Source organism: Pinus tabuliformis, chromosome 5_2, assembly GCF_031772625.1.
Source record: "Pinus tabuliformis cultivar Carrire ecotype Pingquan chromosome 5_2, CPIR1, whole genome shotgun sequence".
Lineage (NCBI taxonomy): Eukaryota > Viridiplantae > Streptophyta > Pinopsida > Pinales > Pinaceae > Pinus > Pinus tabuliformis.
The window spans coordinates 431,389,956-431,407,332 of NC_142306.1; the positions used below are offsets into that span (position 1 = coordinate 431,389,956).

The 17,377-nt window shown below is 32.7% G+C and overlaps 2 pseudogenes; both read left to right on the top strand.

Moving 5' to 3' along the window:
• Positions 1-12,846, top strand: part of LOC149159470 (arginyl-tRNA--protein transferase 1-like) — a 32,216-nt pseudogene extending 19,370 nt beyond the window's left edge.
• A 229-nt stretch (positions 12,847-13,075) lies between these two features.
• LOC149159471 (WAT1-related protein At3g18200 pseudogene) lies at positions 13,076-15,588 on the top strand (annotated as a pseudogene).
• Positions 15,589-17,377: the final 1,789 nt, after the last annotated feature.

Consider the following 17,377-nt stretch of genomic DNA (forward strand, 5'->3'; position numbering starts at 1 on the left):
GGTAGGTGGGATAGATTTATGGAATAAGATCTGGTTGCAAAATAACATTCCCCTCTTGTAGCAAGAGGAAGATTGAGATATAATTTGATTGTTGATGGATCAAGTATATGGAGATGGGCTCAGGAAAATAAAAAGGTGGTGATGAGTCTTTCTTTTTGGGAGATACATAAGGGGGGTTAAACCATGTTTTGGGAAGAAGCATGGAAATAGTTACCACGAATTACTAAGAGAGAAGACATTAGAATTTTGAAACTTTTTACAATGAACTTAGGAGCAGTGCGGGTTAGGCACTAATGGCAAGTGGAGATAGATGATGAAATTTGGAAGAGGTGGAACGTTAAGCAACTCTAGCTCTTCTCATCTCAGGTATTTCCATGGGAATTATTTCAACAAGAATTATTGGAAAGAAAAATACAATTATCACGAGAGAAAGATTTTTGGTGTCTCGGTAATAGTCCTACAAGAATGTTAAATTTAAATGAAGCTCACTCATTTCTTATAGGCCATGAAGATCAAGAGAAAAACAACATCTCGTCAGACATTCACTATCCCAAAATTTTGACTTAGCTATGGTTGATTGTAAGGTGCAAACTACTTACTTGGGAGTGGATTAGAGAAAATGGTGTTGAAGGACCATCCTTTTGTACACTTTGTTCACATGCTAAAGAAAATATAGAGCATATGCTTAACTCATGTACATTTTCAAAGGGAGTGTGGTCCATTCTTCCCTTCGTTTTCGGTAATAATAATGAAAACCAAGTCAATATAGCAGAATCATTAGTTTTATGGAATTGTTCTATGTTAAAAGACCCTATAGTTAATAGTGATTGGATCCTAGTTACATGTTTTATTCTCTGGAATTTGTGGAAGGAAAGGAATGCAAGAATTTTTAGGGATAAGAAGAGTTTGGTTACTATGTTAAATGACGCGATTATACAAAAAATTAGAGAAACCCTTCTTGTTGTCTCTTGGTTGATCGATGATTGAAAGGTAGACATTTTAGAGGTAGCAACCTTGAAGAGACTAAATTTGACTTAAAACATGAGCATTCTCATAGATAAGCCTCTTCAGGACCTGACTTCTTCATAAAATACTTATTTTCCCCTTCATTGTGCTATTATCAAATTGACTTTTGATGGACCTTCTCAGGGTAACCCTAGAATTTCCTATTCTGGAGGTGTATTTTTTTATTGGAACTCATCTACATCGAGAATATTTTCTCAGAGTTTTGGATTGAATAGTAAAAATATGGTAGATTTTTTGTCTTATGGAGAGTCACATGTGTAGGGAATAGAAGAGGGAACACAAATACAAACTGGTTTTTATAGTAACAAATAAATCTATTCTCAACTAACTTATTTTTCCTATTCAATTAACATGTAACATTGTTTTATGAGATAGAGTGCTCTCCATATTTTGAAAAAATAATAAAGCCAAGTCACTTCATAGGATTTAAAAACATTTTATTAAACCTATCATTTAATTCGCGAGGAGCACATGCATGAATTTGATACTTGAAAAAATTATAACAGAGTGTCAACAAAGTTCATGCAAGCACACAGGGTATCACCAGTTCATTACTTTGTGGGCATAAATCTATTCATGGTAAGGGGTTTTGTGGCCTAGGTTGGGTTCGATCCCCTAGTTGAGAAAATAGTGCAAGAATACACAAAGTTATGTATTTTAGAGATAAGGATTAATTTTGAGAAGAAAACTCATAGACACTAGTAACTATATATATATTTTTTAAGATATTTAAATATTTCATGGTATTGGGAGGAAGAAAATTCTACAACTTAGTATGGGGGAGATGTGTAATTCCCTCCTTGCTCAATATTGAGTTTACATTTGTCCCTTTTGAAATAAAAATAAAATATTTTCTACATAAAAAACCAATGTCAACCAATAAAAAACAAAAATCAATATTCATATTTGGTTACTTTTAATTAAAAGCATTCTAAAAAATCAATAATCATAATCTCACATTCTTTCTCCATTATTGATATTACAACTGAGTCTTAGAAATATGTCTTAAACATATTTAACTCTCACTCTTCATTATAAATAAAATAGTTAATTGTTCATGTGAAGTAAAATAATTTTATCTCAAAGAATATTATATTTTCAATTTTGAGTGTGAGAAAGATGTATAAATTTTAATTTTAGGTCTTCAATAAATTACTTGAATATCATGTAAATTAATTTATTTTAATATCAACTTTCTTTATATATACAAAGAAATAAATCATTTTAGTGTTGTTTATAATAAAATGTTCCAATGCCCAAAAATAAGAAATGATTAAGAAAAAAAAAATCAATTACTTTCTAATATGGGTAATAAGAAGGAAATGTAAAATTCATTTCATTATTCATATAAAATTAATATATGATATTTAAAAGATACTAATGATAATGAATAATTTAATATAAAGTATAGATAAAGTATTTAAATATTTATGTGTAGTTAAAAATATATTAGTAATAAAGCCCTAAGGGATACTTCACTTGATCAAGTTCTTGTTGCTAAGTATCTCGTCTATCCCGAGGTCACAAGGTCAAATCTCCTGAATGCCCTTAGGGTTATGCCCTACTATTTTTCTAGCCCACAGGGGTTTGGTCTTCTGGTCAGCGAACGGTCTGCTAAGTCGTTGGTGCTACTGTGAAAGTCACGGGTTCAAGTCTCGTCTTACCCTGAGGGACTGTTCCTTGGGGCTGGGTGGTTCCTCCTAGCTGTTATAGTGGTAGCCGGTGGGATTCGACCCTGTGTAACACTATTACAATACTACCACCGTTGTAGATTCAGCTATATATATATATATATATATAACCAAAACAATATTTTAATATGAACATTGTGATTCATAAGTAAAATATTTCAATGCACATGTTAAGTACAATGTTTTAATGTTGAATACTTATATAAAAGACATTTAAAAATCCATCTTAATCACATATTGAGTAACATGCCACTCAAATGTCATGAGGAGAGAATGTTTCCTCAAATTTTGATCTTTTTCAACCCGTGATAGATTTATAGTTAAAATGGATATACTTTATTTTTCGTGTGTCAATACCATGTTGATCATGAAAGGAATTATACATCTCCCTTATAGTAAACAAAACAACATTCAAATGTTTTAACCATAATACTTTTTTACTTTCTACTTCACTTAACATTGAAATAACGTTCTTATTTTAATAGTTTTTCAAATGCCATGTATCATCTCCCTATTAAGAGTTGCACGAATTACACAACTCCCTCAAAGATAATTACAAATAATGTATGAACAAAATAATACCTTATTGTTCTTCACTTACTCTTTCATTTTATATACATGTAAATTGGGTACAAAATTATTTCACTGAAGTTGGGCATTGAAATATTTTATTTATAGTTTACATGATTTTTATTGAAGGAATCACATATCTTCCTCATATAAGAATTTAATTTCCATGTATTTCCAAGCGAGAGATGAGAAGATATTGATATTAAGTGACATGTTTTTTTTATTAATATATTTTCAAATGACATATATGAACTCCATAGAAAATATTGAAGGATATACACATCTCCAAAATCACTTATTCGTTCAATAAGAAATCTCTTACTTTGGATTACTTTACATTAATTAAGGGGCATTTAATATTTATTTATGAATTACATTGAATTTTCTTTTATTAATAATTTTTTAAAATGTTTTGTGTGAACTCTATCTTAAGAATATAAGAAATTAGATATCTCTTTCATATTGGGTTATAGAGGGTGTTTTTTTTACTCCTATTAAGTTTCTCAATTTTGATCTTTCATATATAAAATGGATATTGAAATATTTATATAATGCGAACAAATTGAAATATCTAATTTATTTATGTCTAATTTTTTTTTCCATATTAATATATTTTTAAATACCACATTTCAACTTCACAAAAAATTGCACACATTTTCTTATCTCTATATATAAAGTTGACACAAATTTATTTATTTAAAATTTAAGAAATTACACATCATTTTTATGAATGAAGAAGAAAAGTAAGCACAAAAATCTAACATAAATAAAATATCTAATAATTAAATATAAACATAATTAAAATTCCAAGAATTAAAAGGGAAAAAAAATATTGTATTACAATACTCTATATAAAATAAAAGAGTATATAAAATATGCAATTATATTTAAGCAATTGTTTTAGGGAAACTTAGTTCCCCACAAATGAGATCTAAAATGAATAGCTAAATTTAAAAACATTTTTTTAAAGATAATTTAAATAAGAAAAACATTATTTATTTATAAGATGTATGAAAGAGAATTGAATCATTTTTACTAAAAGGAAAAATTGATTTAGATATTCCAAAAGGTAAATTCACATGAGTAGTTATCAATTGTATATTAAGAAATTGATAGTGTTATACTAAAATTTATTTATACTATTTCTTATATATTATTTATTAATATTGTGCAATTGAAAATATAACAATTTCTTAAAAGTCACAAATAGGTCGTTTAAAGCATATATTTGATTGGAACACAATTAGGGAAACTAAGTGTTTACCAAAGCACTCTAGTTAAGATTCTTTCAATATACTTACATTAATGTTGTCAAAAATATTTATAGGATTAGGAGTTTCAAGTGAGAAAACATTTCAAATAGTTTTTAACTTTTTCTATTAATGATAGGTTTTTTTTATTATTTTTTTCTATTTCAATTATTGTTTCTTAATTTTGACTTTTCTAATTTTTTTCACTATTTATGTTTTTGTTTTATTTATTTATTTATTTTTTATTTTGGTTGGTTTAATCCATAGGGATTTAAACTTTGAATTTCATGATTTATAGCATAGTTACCAAATTGGGTCCTATTTCCCAAAAATTACCTAAATTTGCCAATTCTGTTAAGTACCAAATTTGCCACTTCAATAAAGTACAACTTTTGTATGATGCATTATGGCGTAGTCAAAACTTTCTGGTACCTCGCCTGAATTGTCGCCTCCAACCTTCACTGTCCAATGTGATTCATGCCCCCAACACATGATCTTCCTTTCCATAGAGTTAGTGAATCTTTGGGACAATCATTCAGTCACTCATATTTGACCTAGATCATTCAGTCATTCATATCCGACCCAAATCAACTAGAATAATGTCACTCATATCCCACCCAGATCAAATAGAGCAATGTACAAACGTAACTTGATAAGTATCTCGCAACTGGTAACTGACTTGAACAAGAGAAATAGTGCTTACCCAATAAGCGTTACTAAGCAAGTGCAAGCTCGGAACCTCCATTGTACCTACTCTCTCCTTATCACCCAGCCCGTTATGCCCAACATGACCATCGGTGGATCAAGGGAAACCTCCATTCTACCTACTCTCTTCTTATCACCCAGCCTGTTATGCCCAACATGAGCATCGGTGGATCAAGGGAAGGAAGAATCTCAATCCATAAATGTCTAAAGCAAACTGCCCTCTCTAAATTACTTCAATAGGTAGTAAATCCAGTCAATAAGTACTTAATACAATTAATCAACAAGTTGTAAGTTTCATGTTTTGACCTGCCGAACCATGGTGGAAATAATGGAGGGAAAGATACCGAGGAAAACCCAGGTTGTATAAGATGGCCACTGTGAAGGTCTCCTCAGTTTCTCACCCAGGTTGTATAAGAGGGTCACAGTTAAGATCTGGTTCTCTTAGTATATTCTATAAATTATGTTTATATAAAAAATTAATTCCTATATTGTAAAGATTATAAAATGGCATATTGTAATTGTAAACCAGTAGTTCCTATATATAAAATAAAATAGACGGTAACTCTCAAATCTAAAATAATAGAAAAATATTTAGTGGCCTGAATGTTTGTAAATCGCATTTATATTTTCCAAATTTTGAATCATTTTTTAATATCTAGTATTTCAATTTTTACATTGAATTTTAGTTTTGAATTTTGTTTCTTATTATTAGATTTTACTTTTACATGTTTTCTAGTGAAAGATATTTATAAATTTGATGCATTTTGCTCCTTATTATTTCTGAACTATTTTAGAGAGAAAGGTTCTATAACATCTTAGATAGGGGAAATTAATATTAGAGACAGGTAAAGATAAATATCTCTATTAAAAAATAATTTAATAAATTTTCATTAAAAAATTTAATATACTGATTGTTCATTCAAATTTTAAAATAAAGTTAAAGAAAATGTTAGATATTTGTAAAATATGTATTACTGAATTCTATATTGAATTTTACATTGTTGATTTTTCTTTTTTTTAAATGAATTTGAATTTAGTTACCTTAATTTATATAATATTTCACAACCGTCACCAATTAAACTTCCCACCCCTCTTTTTGTTTTTTTGGTTTTCAATGTGGACCTACAACATCAACTTTTATATTTTTATTTTTTTTTCGCTGACCAACCAGGAGGCTTGAACCTGTAATCTCAAAAATTGATCTACCCTCGAACAAATATATTATATATTTTCAATGGAACTGATATACTTGAGATAATAAAATAAATAACTTTAATTTTTTTTTTCAACTCCGAGTAAAAATGGTATTTTATTGCTTTCATATAGATACGTTTAAATAACGATCATTCATACATTAAAATATGAATGAGAAAAACAAAGAATTTTGTTGAAATATTTTCAATGAAACTGATATACTTGAGATAATAAAATAAATAACTCTAATTTTTTTTTCAACTCCGAATAAAAATGGTCTTCTATTGCTTTCAAATAGATGCGTTTAAATAACGATCATTCATACATTAAAATATGAATGATAAAAACAAAAATTTAAGTTGAAATATTTCGTAGATTAAAGCATCCCTAATCTCACTAACTGTTCGCTAGCATGTCAGTTAAATTTTCGTCTGAACACGAAAGCGTCGATCTGAACATTTCTCAACTTTCTCAAAAGATTATTGAATTTTGCAAACTTGTAGGTATTGTTCTTGCAAACTTTTAGGTATCGTTCGCTTTTCACGCTTTTCTCATGTGATAGTTAGGGGAAGGGGGAGTGAGGGTTCCTCCTTCAAGTTACGAAGATTATATGAATTTGTATAAGTTAGTTTTAAAAGATATTGAAATAAGTTTATATATACATTTTAAGATTATATAAATTTGTACAAGTTAGCTTTAAAAGATATTGAAATAAAATAAGTTTATATATAGATTTTATGAATATTAGTTGTATATGTGTTGTTTTTAATTTAACCATAAGAATTTTATTTTTTTCTATAAATTTATTATAGGTTTCTTATGCTAGTGGTTTAGGGTTCTATCATTCTCCACCTTAGTAAATGGAAAAGGAAGTGGGGATTTTGATTTGAAGTTACAAAGATTATATGAATGTTTACAAATTAACAATAATCAAATGATCTAAAAATTTTATTAAGAAATTATGTAGCAATTAAAGAGATATCAATATCTATTTCCAAATAAAACTTAATAAATATTTAATAAAATTAGGAGAAAATTCTTTGCCATTTTATTTTGCAATTTTTTAGTAGTAAAATAGTCATCTAGATTTTTTATATGGCCACTCACTCTCTTAGTGGGCTTACATTATTTGTAGAAAACAAAACATGTCCACTTATGTAAAATTTCTAATTATTAATTCACTAATATCATTATTATTCATCCATTCACATGTCCCTTCCCTAAATAATTCTAATTTCTAAAGATGTACATTATTATTCCTGCTATCAACAAATTTTCTATTATCATTTCTAGCTTTCTTGGTTATTTCAAGTAACATTTATTTTTTAATTAAAAAAATGTAAGATACTATATTAAATTTATACCAATGCATATTCTTAATGTCTAACTTCCATTTCAAATTCCACAAAGAATTGGAATATATTTTTACCTCAGATGCTCACCCTTATTGAATGCATGTAATTATCCTTGTAGGAATATTACTTTCATAAATTTTCTTTTTCATAATGTTATTTTGAATGGGATGCACATAAAGCATATATTTCTTGAAATATTGAATATGTATCAATATTACTACTGATACCAATATAATTAGTACTAATGGTGAGGTTATGGTCATCCATCGAATTAGGAATTTTCATTGTAGGAAGAAAACCAATATAACAAGGAAAAATTCTATGTTATCTACATTCCATTTACTCAAGGTGAGATGCTCATGGTCTTTGAGGTCTGAGGATTGCATGTATCTATAACATGCCCCTTAGTTTATCCAAGGTGATAATATGCCCCTTAGTTTATTCAAGGTGATAACATGCCCCTTAGTTTATTCAAGGTGAGAGGCTCATGGTCATTGAGGTTTGAGGACTACATGTAACTATAACATGCCCCTTAGTTATACCTTTTGAGTTACTTCATATGGCCCACATCATGGAAATGTGTAATTTCTCGATCATGTATCAACCTCTCCTTACAACACTTACACATATCTAAGTTATATATATAAATATATATATATATATATATATATATATATATATATATATATATATATATATATATATATATATATATATATATATATAGATAAACACACACACACACACACATTTACATATACACATCAAATAGCTCATTTTCTAACAAGTTTTAAATAATATTAACATCTTCACAACATCATATTCAAATTGATGGATAATGTCTTATCCACAACTTATGTGTGCAACTTCAAGTTACATTAAATATCCATATGGTTCTTCATATACACTTTAGAGGTCATTAGTAGATTTATACAAGATGTTTAGATTAATAGTACAAATCATATATATACACCATAAAATCAAGTCACTTATTCATACGCCCAATCAAAGTATCCAACAACATTATATAACTATTGTTATGTTTGTGATTCTTATATATTCATGCCATGATGAATTATTAGATGACTGTATAATCCCAAATAGTACCAAACATAATTCTAGTTGAAGGACATCAATCAAGAAATTCATGTAATTAACAAATCTAAAATGCACTCAATTATTATTGTAAATTAGAGCGAAAAGAGAGACATTACAACACTAAAAACAGATATTAACTTTATTAACATAAAATATTGATACTCTCATAATATGATCATTTTATCAAAAAGAACATGACATTATTTAAACATATATATTATTCATTGTGTACCTTCCTCCATCTCTCTCCTCTCTCTCTCTCTCTCTCACACACACATGCTCACTCTCTCCCTTCCTTGTTCTTCTCTCTTCTCTACTCTCCCTTTATCTCCCTTACCCATTGGCCACTATCACCCACCTTTCCCTCTCTACATTTCCCTCTTCCTACCTCTCTTTATCTACCCTGTGACTCTATCTCCCTCTTAATTTCTGACTCTCACTCATTAACTCTCTCCTTATCCATTTACACCTCTCTCCTTCATTCCCTCTCTTTATCCTCCTTTGTCTCTCCAGACTTACTCCACTTCCTTGATTTCCATATATGTCCCTCCTTCCCTCCCTCGCTTACTTATTCCATCATTTGAAGCAAACTTCCAGCTATATCTCTCCCTCCCTCCCTTGCTCCCTACATCTTAAATATTCTAGACATGAAATAACATCCATGTTCTCAAAAATAGACACATTCTTGAAAGCATGTGTTTTTTTGAAATCTCCCCCACACTGTTGAAATCTTACTCATGCTTTTGAGAATGTGCACATGTTCTCGAAAACATGCACAATAATTTGAAAATGTGCACATGTTCTTGAAAATCCAAACTAATGTGTATGTGAGGCAACATGGGGAGCACAAAGTCTATAGTATTACGAACATGTACACATATTTTAAAGATTTCTCACTTTTTCTTACATTAGTGATTTCATTATGGCCCCATTATGACTTCTTACGCCATCATTATCTTCGAAGCACCCTCATAATAGATTAAAATCATGATATAGTGGAACTTGCATAACATAATTTAGTTTAGTAATGCACCCTGAGTAAGTTGCTATGTATTTAAAATGATGCTAATAAGAATTAAAGCCTATTGGCATGATTAGTATTGGAATCCAAAGTTTTGTGACCCATGTTAAACAAGAAAAAATGAATCTATAGAAAATACAAAATTACACTGATAAAAGCATGAATTGGCCAAGAGTCTACACCCATGGGTTGGCATATGTATTGATCTAGTCTACAAGATCTATTAGTTTATTTAGTCAACTACACCATTAACCTATATACTTGTTTTACCCTCTTATTTAGTCAATGTTGAGCACTTAATGAAAGAGGCTCAACATTGGAAGCTGGACGAGGAGAGGGGTGAACTCCTTTATCATTTTAATTTTTTGTATTTCTCATATGGTATATTTGTCTATGTTTTTATTTTGTTAAATGAGTTTTAAAACTATTATTTTATGTGCTTTTGAAAAGTGATCCATTGCCTAAAAGATATAAAATTTTACTTTGCAAATTTTCGTATCACCGTCAATTTTGTATAACAGAGTAGTTTGGTATCAGTGCTTAAGGTTATTTTGAAGGTTTGATTTTGTTTGCATGTTTTTTATGATGCTTGCAAGGTTGAAGCTCAAAATAGGAGAAGGAGAGCTTGTGGAGTCAAGGTCTCAAATTGTTTCAAGGAGAACACGCATATCTCAAGATTCACTAATCAGGGCACATGAAGGTCATGAAGGGATGTCTGAAGATGAGATAACTTTTAAAAAATATTTCTTTGAAATGTCTGAAATGGTGAAAGTTGTTTATGAGGAGAGGAACTTAAGGTTGCAAAGAGAGAGCTCAAAACCTCCAAAAGGAGATGTAGGAAAATGATACAAACCTCCAAAAGGGAATGGGGTGAATGGTGACAAGCCACTACCTTAACCTCCATCCTCATGCTCATCCTCATATTCTACTACTTCTAACCCTTCACAAACACCTCAAAATTCTCCAAAGGGACATGGAAAAACTCCTTTCTTAAAGCTTGACATAAAGTTTGAATTTCTTATGTACAATGCAGAGGCAAATACTGACAAATTAGATATTTGGGTTTGTTAGATTGAAGCGTATTGCAGGATACAAAGAATCAAGGATGATGAAACCAAAATCCAGCTTGCTTCTCTTAGGTTGTGTTAGACTCCGTCTTCTCAAATCCTCTATTAGAGTCCAATTCAGACAGGTGGCTGTCAAAGTCTCTTTTCAAATATGCAGGCTAATGTCAACCAGCCTTCACCAACCACAGCTTAGATGTTTGCATAGCTTGTTCTCAGAATGTTTCAATAACACTTGCAGGCCAGAAGGGAGCTTCGATAAGTTTTCATTTCAGGATTGTCATCGTCAAAGTGCTCAAAGGTATTTCTTCTTCAAATCTCGGTTTTGAAGAAGAAATTTTCAAGTTTGTTTTCTATAAATACGCTGCCATGCTACCAGTGTACTTCTCAGAGATCGAAAGGTTTACCATGTATCGTGATTGAGATTCCAAAGTTAAAGACTTGTTGCATCGAAGGCTTGTGTTGAAATTGGGGAATTACCTGCTGACACTAAATTCCCCCTCACAACTGTGAAAAGATTGAGAGCTGGTATGAAGAAAAAATTGAAGGGAGTTTCTAGAGATGTAGAATATACCAGGAGTATCTCATTTCAAATTGCAGCCAGCCTGAGGCGTAAGCTGGTGCCAGAAAACATAAAGAGTGCATTTGATGTTTCATTGGATGTCAAAGGTCACAAAGAAATGTCAGAACAACTTTCTCCCATGGTAATAGCAGAGAAATTGGCTTCCAAACTAGAAGCATCTGGACTTTCTGGTTTCCTTGTACAAGCGTGCAATGGCCATCTCAATTTCATGTCTATCAGTGTATCAGAGGATTCGATGCAGAGTTTTCATTGTGAAAATTTTCCTGTTATGGAATGTGATCTACCATCTCCAACGAAAACTGGAGGTAATTGTAAAAGAGACAAGGATTTCGATGATAATAAAAGTTTTCAGCATCATGAAAAACACAAGCTGGAGATTCGTATGAAAAGATCAACATTTGATCCTGAAGAGTTTGCCTTGTACAAGAAGTATCAAATAAGGGTGCATAACGATAGACCGGAGGAAGTGCGGGAGAGTTCTTACAAAAGATTTCTTGTGGAAACTTCACTTATTTTTGTTCCACCATGGAATGACAACTCTACTCCTCCTTGTGGCTTTGGCTCATTTCACCAGCAGTACTTGATTGATGGTAGATTGGTTGCTGTCAGTGCGGTTGATATATTACCTAAATGTCTTTCAAGTAAGTACATGTTTTGGGATCCTGATTTGGCATTCTTATCACTTGGGAAGTATTCAGCTCTAGAGGAAATAAAATGGGTGCAAGCAGCACAAAAGCACTGCCCTACTCTTCAGTACTACTATCTTGGTTACTACATTCACTCTTGTCCGAAAATGAGATACAAGGCAGCATATAATCCTTCAGAACTTCTATGTGCTGTGCATTACCAGTGGACTCCTTTCCAGCTTGCAAAGCTGGTGCTTGATAAAGCAGCATACCTTTGTTTCTGTGATGTTTGTGACCATGCAGAACCAATTTTAAAGCCCTGCCACTGATGAAATGCATGATTCCTATGGGCAAGATGATCATGAAATGGAGGATAATCTGGAATTCCGTGATGGAGAGTTACATGAATTTCAAAGCTCAGGTAGCAGTGACCATTCCATGGGTGTTGAGAATGTCGTTGAAGCACCCGCTGTGGATTTTGATACTGAAGATATTGGTGGGGTTTTAATTCAATGGAATGGTCTGTGGTTTCGATTTAAGGACTTGAAGGCTTCTGGTATTATGGGTCGACAGAGGTTTGATTTGTTAACCGGACACTTGCAAAAGTATATTAAAGTAGTTGGCACAGAACTTTTTGAACGTATTGCTTACTGTCTGGGTTGAGTGCACAATGTATCTCTAGCAGTGTTCATTGTAATATTATGTTGCATATACTGTTTGTCTCTTTCTATTATAGGTGGAAATGCAAGTGGTGGCAGTGATGCAACTAAAGAACAACATGTGCATGCGGCCTATTTTCTTTACAACACAGTCAGTAAGGATTAGCAATCGGCTTGAGTGATGACAATGATGGCAGCTTGCTCTCAGTTTCCATGGTTGTGGAGGCAAAATCATGTTTGAGCAATTTGGAAGGCCGAAGCTGCATTACATACCCGTGGACAACGTTGAAAGTGTGCGCTACGCATTGGAGGTGTGCGCTACACACCAAGCTGAGCGCTACACATTGGGCATCAGCAGCCAGTGTAAAAATACACAGGCGCTACGCATCAGGCTATGCGCTATGCACTGGGATAGCGTGCTACGCACTCAGTCCAGCACAAAATTTGTTTATATTTATGCGCCCAGATCATGTCTAATCACCTCCAAGTCTGCAAATCTTCTTTCTCGCATTCGAGGGAATTGCAATAACTCAGTACTTTTACTTCGCGAGATTGAACTATACCAATTCCGCTTTTGCTGCTGCAACAACAAATTTAATCCCAGTAGTCACGTTTGTGATGGCCACTGTTCTGAGATATAAAAACATCGACATTAGGAGCCTGAGAGGGCTAGAAAAGGTTGTGGACACTATTGTTTGTGTAGGTGGTACAATGGTGATGACCTTATACAAGGGTTCTGTAATTAAAATGCTAAATGCATACAATTCCACAGCTAGCAACAGCTTATTGGGTTCCATTATGCTTTTTGCCAGCGTTTTTTCTTGGTCGTCATGGATTATATTTCAGGCTCCAGTTTTGAAGAAGTATCCAGCTCAATTGTCATTGACTGCACTGATGTGTATGTTCGGAGCATTGCAGCCCGGTGTAATTGCTTTGATTTTTGAGCATCACACATCAAGTGTCTGGACCATTGGCTGGAATCTTGAGCTTCTCAGCTACGTTTATATGGGATTGATTTGTTCAGCATTCACTTTCTTTGTGCAAACGTGGTGTGTACACTTAAAAGGACTAGTATTTGCAGCAGTTTTCAATCCATTGAATACCATAGTAGTGGCAATTTTGGAATGCTTCATTCTTCATGCAAATCTTCACGTTGGAAGTGTGGTGGGATCGGTTTTGATCGTGGCGGGTCTGTATTCTGTGATGTGGCAGTCAATTGCAAATACTCTGGCATTCGATCCATGCGGTGGATTTAATCCATATTATCAAGATCTTTTCCTAATTTGGGGGCAGTTGTAATTTCCAGAATGTGCAAAGTGGCAGAGAACAAGATCCGATTGCCTATCTTTGTCTTCAGTAATGGGATTGACACCTGTAAATGCCACCTCTTCATCAGTTATCAACAGATTCGAGTAGAAAATGGAGCGCTTTTCTATCTTCAGAAACGCTGATTGGCTCTTAGTTTTGTTTGTTTAATAATGATAAAACAAATTCCTTGTCTTGGGGTCGATTTGTTTTCCCCTAGCAGAGTTTATTTAATGTATTGAAAAAACCATTTGTAGAGGTTGGAGAGAGTTCTGAGAGCGGTGCGTGGAGAAAAACAGAGTTTCATTGTATAGTTTTGACAGGGATTCAATAAAAAAAAAATACAGCTCTGACTCCTGAGATTCCTGTGGTATGACATTTGACATATGTTGCTTCTCTGTCTCATACATTCCTTGTTATGTTTACTGTTTCATTTCATAATCATTTCCGTTGAATACTTTTAAGTGATAAAGGCAGAATTCAAATTATTTGCTTTGTCTTGAGGAAGTGTTCATATTTAATGTTTTCTTCTGTTTGACAAGGATCCATCTTCTATGCCCTTGTCGACTTCTCAGCAGTCTTGCCATTCCGTTTATCTCAATTTAAATGTTAAATTTCTTGCCTATCTTGCCTCAGGAGATAATCTGTGTTTTTTATTACATTTCCCTGTTCAAGCTGTTCTTTGCCCCATGCAGCCCAGAAAACCCAATCATTCATTAAAACCTCATTTCATATCTCTTTACTAGCCTAAAATCAGTATTCCTTATCGATCATCTGAGCCCCTTTGATTATATTTTGCTGAGATAAACCCGGAGAGAGCCCTCTCCTACCCTCGTAGGGCTAGCTATGAGGCTGAGCTTGGTTTGATGTTGCCTCGAGTTTTGCCTTCCTCAGCCTGAGGCAGATTTGAGTGCTAACAGGTTGGAAAGTGCAACACCAATTTGGTGGTAGGTGAAAACTCAAGAGGACATGAATAAAAGTGGTAAGGTTTTATCCTCTTGGAATTATTTTTTTGTTGCAATAAGATGAGAATTTTATCTATTAGCATACATGAAAAAAGCTATAATGGATTGGAAAAACATTAGGAAAGCTAAGGGTAAAAATGTGCAAAGCTATACTCAAGAATTTAGGAAAAGATCTTTGATTTTGGGTATAGATTTATCCTCTCGAGACACTCTACTCAAATAGATTCAAGGTTTACATAGTTATTTGAGAAACATAATTCTCATGTTTAACCCTACAAAACTAGATGAAGTTTGTGTACAGGAAACTCATTTAGAAGCAAGGGGAAAGAATGGTCCCCAATATGGAAGCAAAAATCTGTTCAAGAGTGGAGACAAAGGAAAGGGGAAAGTCAAAGAAAAAGGGGAGAAGAATGCTTCAGTCAAGAACGAGGGAGAAAAAACTCACATGTAAACATTTGTTCAAAAGAAGGTCATGATGAAGATCATCATTGGAAACTTCATCCTGAAATGAGACCTTGAAAGTTTAACAACAAAGGCAAACAAAAGACTTCTACAACTACACAACATGATTGAGGATCCAATTCCGGGGATGAAACAAAGGTCACAACCATGGGATTTAAAGGTAAGGAATTTATTGCAAGTACTAGTTCTTCCAGTAACCTCAATGAAACTCGACACGAAAACGAAAGAATAGATTTTGTCCACATTAGACTCATTTGAAAACATACCAAGATAGATATGTTGTTTGATTGTGGATCACAAGCAAATCTTATTTCATAAGACATTATTAAGAAATTAAACTTGGAAACCATTCCTCATCCAAAACCTTATCCTTTAGGTTGGATATGTGACAATGCAAAATTGCATGTGACAAAAAGATGAGAACTAGAATTTTCCATCATTGCAAACTTATAGATGAGGTAGAGCTTGATATATTTCCACTTGACATTTTTGGCATTGTTTTGGGAAGCCCATATCTATATGACAGGAGAACCATATTTCATCGCCATGAGAAAAAATATCACCTTTTTACAAATTTGATTGAGTACTTTGTTAGAGCACATATAAAGAAGTTGAATTTATCACTTGTGAATGTTGGACAAATGCAGAGGATTTTTAATGTTAGTAAGAATTTCGTAGTCTTGATGATCAAACCCAAAGAGAATTTTGAAAATGAAGCCTTCCAAGGATATGATGCAAGATTAAAATCTGATTTGATTTGGTTGTTAACACCTATGATAAGATGTTTCAGGAACCTGAAGGATTTCCTCCTAAAAGAGGAATCCAAGATGAGATCCAATTGCAGCAAGATTGTCCTCTTCCAAACATTGGCATGTACAGGATACAGTTATGGAGAATGCAGAAATTAAGAAAAAAATCCAAGAGTTACTTGATGAAGGGGTCATCAGACCAAGCACATAGCCATGTGGGTCACCAATTGTTTTAGTACCAAATAAATATGGTACATGGTGTATGTCTGTGGTATTCAAATCCTTGAACAAGATCACAGTAAAGAATCGTTACCCTCTTCCTCAAATTAATGATTTACTTGATCAGTTGAAAGATAGTGTTTATTTCACTAAGTCGGACTTGAGAAATGGCTATCATCATATTAGGATTTTTGAAGGAGACATATGGAACAAAAATTTCAAAACAAAGCAAGGTTTGTTTGAATGGTTGGTTATGCCATTTGGGCTTTGTAACTCTCCTGCAACATTCATGGGAGTTATGAATTATGTCCTCAGACTTTTTCTTGAAGCCTTTGTGATAGTCTACTTAGATGACATATTGATTTGTGGCAAGACTCATGAAGAGCATGTCAAGCATGTCAGCTAAGTCTTAGATGTATTAAATAAATAAAGTTTGTTTTTAAAGATGTCTAAATGTGAATTGGGAGAAACCTCGTTAGTGTATTTGGGACATATTGTTGGACTGGGTGAATTGAAGATAGATCTATCAAAGGACAGAGTCATTGTGGATTGGCCTAAGTCCAATAATGTAACAGAAGTTAGGAGATTTTTGGGAGAAACCCATTATTCGAGAAAGTGCATTTCCAACTTCTCATCAATTGCAACTCCATTACATGCCTTGACAAGTGTGAAACAATTTTTTCAGTGTGGAGGCAAGCAACAGAATGCCTTCAATGCATTGAAAGAGAGAATCAATACAACACCAATACTTGCACTCCCTGATTTAAGACATCCATTTGAGATACATACCAATGCAACTGACTATGCCATGGGAGCAGTCTTGATGCAACATGGT